This window comes from Magallana gigas, chromosome 9 (assembly GCF_963853765.1).
Source record: "Magallana gigas chromosome 9, xbMagGiga1.1, whole genome shotgun sequence".
NCBI lineage: Eukaryota > Metazoa > Mollusca > Bivalvia > Ostreida > Ostreidae > Magallana > Magallana gigas.
In genome coordinates, this window is record NC_088861.1 from 44,086,115 (window position 1) to 44,092,062 (window position 5,948).

Here is a 5,948-nt window from a genome sequence, read left to right on the forward strand (position 1 = left end):
ATGCGAACTTCAGGGAACAATGATTAAACTTAGCAGTATCAAAAGTTCGTGAGATCGAAAGTTAAACAAAAAAATCTGGAAATTTTTGTTCCGGTCATTTTTGTTCCAAAATTACAGTAGCCGAAAATTTATATTCATAACATGAAAGGATAGTTGAACGTGGTTTCACTAGTATCTGCTGCTTTTCTTCATTTTCAACAACACAGAACTTAATTCTGTGTTTATTAACTGTTATTTTTTAATCTAGTTACTATTAAGTATGTTGTGTTTTCTTAATTACAGATTATTTTGAATAAATAGCGGTTTAATGAACCGTAAATTTCACAAGCTATTGAAATTAATAGATCAGTTACACATTATCTATCTACCATTTGTAGGAAGTAAGGGGTAGTGTCACTTACGTAGTCAACCAAGGTAGCACCTGGCTTTCACTCGATCATCCAGGTAAGATCCACGCGGAGCTACAGTCATATCATGCATATCTTTTATAATTTTATGCTATGCTATGGTATGCGATTTTAAGGATATGCTATGAGATATCATTGCAATGCTATGAGATTTATATGTTATGCTATAAGAAATTGAAATGAAGGGCTTAATGATATTATATGCTATGCTATGCTCTTCTATGTTTTCTATGCTATGAGATTTAAACAAAAACACTTTCATACAGAGGAGTTATAGCTTTTAGCTATTCACTATTCCAACAGCGAATGGAATTCTGTGGTCGGTTTGCTATTCAAATTGCCGTAAACATTCTAATAAACGTAAATTCAAATTTTCATAAACACTTTAATTTTCAATTGAAAAAACAGTTTTATAGAAAAAATTATCACTTGCTGACCTGACCTGAACATAGACATAATAAAAACGTCCAATAAGAGGCTTAGCTAGCCTGGTGAAAATAGGACAGTTTGAATGGTACATCATTCTAGGGGCTAGCTAACACCATGTGTCCCATATCTGGGCCTTCATATTTAGTGAGGACGGGGCCCAGGGAACGCCAAGTCGATTCACAGAAGGAATTGGGTCTACACGACCAGTAAGAGGTTTAGCCAGCATGACGAAAATGGGACATTTCGTATGATACAATTATAATGGGACATCTTTCAGGGGGCTAGCTAACACCCTGTATCCCATATCTGGGACTTCATATTTAGTGAGGATAGGGCCCCGGGAACGCCTAGTCGATTCTCAAAAGGAATTGGGTTTACACGACCAGTAAGATGTTTAGCTATCATGATGAAAATGGGACATTTCGTATAATACAGTTATAATAGGACATCTTTCAAGGGGTTAGCTAACACCCTGTATCCCATATTTGGTCCTTCATATTTTTTTAGGATGAGGCCCTGACAAAGCCCAGTCGATCCTCAAAAGGAATTGGGTTTATACGACAAGTAAGATGCTTAGCTAGCCTGGCAAATAATGGGACATTTCGTAAAATATTTCGTATAATATAGTTACAATGGGATATCTTTCAAGGGGCTGGCTTACACCCTGTATCCCATATTTGGGCCTTTATATTTGGTAAGGATGGGGCCGCCCAGTCGACCCTCAAAGGGATTTGGGTTTACACGGCCATTAACAGGTTTATCTAGCCTGGCGAAAATAGAAATTAGTAAGATACAGATATATTCTGAATATCGGCTGTTCAGTCTACCATTACTTGGAATTGGGTTTACATGACTTACAGACATATGTGTAAAAAGCTATTTGAAGTGACAAATATCATGTAAATATCTTCATGTATATGTATAATCAGAAAACTATTACATAAAGTGATCCAACAAATCTATATCTTCTTTCGTCAAAATGTGGTACTTGGTGAAATCAACGGACATTTATGGAGTTATTGTTCTGAATGTATACATGTGTAAGGACATTCACATCATACAATTATGACAAAAGTCATATATGATTCATTAAATATTATTAGAGGCCTATATGAAAATATAAAAAGGGGGACGGTTTAAGCCCCGATGTGGCAACTTGATGTGTGTTGTGTCTCTGGACAATTCACTTTATCTACATTTGTCTTAGTCCACAAAGATAAAATTGGGTCCCGGTTCAGGCTGGAAGTTAATCCACGATGGACTGGTGTCCCATCCAGAGGGAGTCTATGATTTTCATCCGATAAGCATGTGCACCACAATAGGCAGGATTTAAAAAACGACCCTCATTGGTCGGAGAAAGAATGGAAATACTATCAATAATGCAAATACATCTAACAAACCTGTTCCCCTCTTTACAGATCATGAAATGCTTTGTTTGTGCTCTAATACCGCTAAATCGCGAAAAACTTTCTGTTGTTTTAAATATCATTAATCTGTAACTAATATATTTCTTTCCAAGTCGAAACTTACTATCTACTAATCAGATAAGTAAAGCTTAAAAAGAAAATTCGTACGAGTGTAAAATTAAACCTGGTAGTAGCCGAGACGAAAGCTTTCCATTCACATAGAATGTGTTTTATGGACATTTCCTCATGGTCGGTTTGTATTTCGGAGAGAATGATAAATGATAAAAAACATGATGAATTACTTCAATTTTGTATGTATTTTGACATATTTACATTTTCAATTGTCTGTCTGTGATAACATAACGAATCAGTTTTGAACCCTAATGATTTCATAAAACATGAGTGACACAAAATGGGCGTGTCTTATACCATAACCGAAAAACGGTATTAGCAGCGCCGCGTAGTAATACATATAAGTATGTGTTACATAGATAAAAGTGGTTTTAAAAAAATGTTGTTATTATGTGTACAAATTGAAAATAATGTGAATATAAGTAATAAGTAATCGTTCTATGACTATTATGAGGTGATAATTTCGGTCGGAGCGTGGTCAAATCTATTGATTTGACCACGCCCCGACCGATATTATCACCTCATAATACTCAAAGAATGATTCTTTAAATATTTATACTGTGGAATCATTAGATTTTGTGGTGGCTCAATTTTCGTGGAATAAGTGGGTACCTCTCATCCACGATTTAACATGCTTTTATGAATTAATAAATTAGGGTAATAAAGTCATATTTCTTTTGTAGGTTTAAGAGAATACACGAAATTACGTCCCCACGAACCTGTAAAATTTAGCATTCCATGAAACGTCGCCCCCACAAAAAGTAATGATTCCACAGTATATGGGCGTTAAATACATGTATATTTAGATATACATACATGTATTAAGCATAAAAATATACAGTAAACACACAGTTATAGAAAACACGATTATAATGAATTGACGCTTATAGTGAAGGGATTTTCATTCCCCGTGACTAAATAACACGTTGTAAATTTGACGAATATAACGGCTTTCGGTTATAACAAAGCAAAATCAATTTGTTAATTACAACCATGTTTTACTATACATGCATGCTGCTTTAAATGATACAATCTTGTGGATGTGTTAATTGTTCATTATGAACGCTTTTTATACAATTTTTCATGTTACCCCTTTTTGGACGCTTAATGATCAATAAAGAATTGGAATTAAAATTTACAGCTTTTAAGAATTATTTGATTTTTATGATAGGTTTAAACTTAACTTAGGGTTAAAAAAAAGTATTTGCTTATCAATGTATCGGATAATTCTGGCACTCAGTTTCAAAACAGATGCAACTTGCCTCATACATGTATGTACAATTTAAAACACATGCAGACTAGGCATATAGCGAGGACAGCGCACCAGTGTTCACTCAAATGCACGCAAATGCTTGGGATTCGCAAGCGAGGTGGTGGTAGTGTTGTAGATGAGACACAGATTTATAACATGGACATTGATTCAAACAAATAGTGCAATATCAATAAAGATTATGAGATAAATTTTCGCACACCAATTTTTTTTCTTTGAAACACAATATGCTTTGGTATATATTGCGGCGTGAAAGAGCCTAGAAACAAATAAAGAAAAAAAATAAGTTCTGACGAATTTGCCATATGTTCGAACAAATGAATTAATTGTTTAGAAAAAAAACAAACTAAAGAGTAATTTAGAGTAATTCAGAGTATCTGATATAGATCCTGGATTGTTTATTTTTCCTTTTAACAATAAATTGTTACATACAAATAAATGCATACATATACTAGTCATTAATATTGATATAATATTTCATATTTTACTGCCGGAACATAGGTTCAGTTTTCAAAAACTATCGCAACTTTGCATATCGATAAAGAGTGGGAACATTTGTTCTGGCGTAGCGCGAAATTTTCTACCATCTTCATGGGCGGATTTAGAGAGGGATAGAGAAAGGATGCCTTCAAAATCAAGAACATTAAACCCAAAAGGAAGGGGCTGAAAAATTATTTCATTTTGTTTGCCGGGGGAGGGGGAGGGGAGTCCGAGGAGTCCGACCTCCTCCCTTTAGATATACGCATATAGTTGCCCACTCTAGGTACAGTTGGTTTTTCTCTTGTATCTATAAAAAATATATATAATGTTAATTGACTTAATGTCATATACACACCGCCTCCTTTACATAAAATGTTGTAAAACATTGAGTAATTGGTCGAAGGAAAGGCATATTTCAGGTGTCGGGGTGGGGGTCATTACTACTTATAACCTATTTGGATCCGATGCATAGTGTTGATTAAGAATTAAACAAGATTAAGCAATTTTGTATCTTGCGCATTTTTTCCCCTAAATATAAAAAGCGCGCTCGACTACCATGTCAACAAACGGATATTTTATTTATTAGGATAGGTGGCCTGGGACAGTTTCACATAAAAGACCCGGTCAAATTTTAGAAAAAAGAGAAAAAAGGGTAAATGTGGGGTTTGGTTGGGGACTTGAGGGGTAAAAATTCGTAGAATATCTATTTGATTCATTTTGTGGATAGAAGAGCTTATGTCTATATAATTGACATGCGACACTTTAGATGCGGAGCAGTGACCTAAAATCCGCTGAAAAATAAAACAGAAATACCACCAGTATCTGCTTCACATTGCCTCCGCAGATAAAAAAACCCCTCCCTTTTTAACCTAATTTTAATATGAATGAACATCTCGAATTTTAGCAAAGACAAAAGAAATAATTAGACATATAAATTAATAAATGACTTTCAAATTACAAAGCGACGAGTAAAACTAGGTGTATATAATTTATTTTCAATTCATTATTTACCCCTACAACAACAAAACACAGGGTTTCCCCTGGGTCCCAACCCCACCAAATATGAAGGCCCAAATATGGGATACAGTGTGTTAGCCAGTCCCTTGAAAGATATCCCATTATAATTGTATTACACGAAATTTCCTATTTTCGCCAGGCTAGCTAAACCTGTTAATGGTCGTGTAAATCCAATTCCTTTTTAGGGTTGACTGGGCTTCCCCGGTGCCCCATCCCCACCAAATACTAAGGCCAAAATATGGGATACAGGGTGTTAGCCAGCCCCTTGAAAGATATCCCCAATGTAAAAGAATGTCATGATTGTCTTACCTTGTCATGCCAATGTTCAGGTCAGGTCAGCAAGTAATAATAAGAGACATGTTTGAATCACAATAATCGGGGGAAGTTTTAAACGTTGATTAATGTTTTTCACGCACGTCTTTGAGTGTTGTGGAGAAGCTATGATATACATTGCAGAAGAAATTGTTTTAAAGATGAGTTACAACCATACACAGATTATTACTGTAACAGTGAAAAGGGTATTTAATTCATAGTAATCACGTGATAACGCAACTTCGTAATTGATGCGTCGTTGCTGATCAAAAACATCTAAGAAAAAATAATTTGTTGGTGGCAACAAACAGTGTTCAAAATCCAAATTCAAAAGAAAAGAAAGAAAACAGGAGCAGAGCAAACACGGATTTTATCAAAAATTAGATAAATGATCGGGTGCCATGAATGTGTGAGCATTCTCTGCTGACCGGTCACACCTGTCGTGTTCTCTTTTTCGTGATCGAAAAAACGGAAAAATCCGTAAACAATTATAGG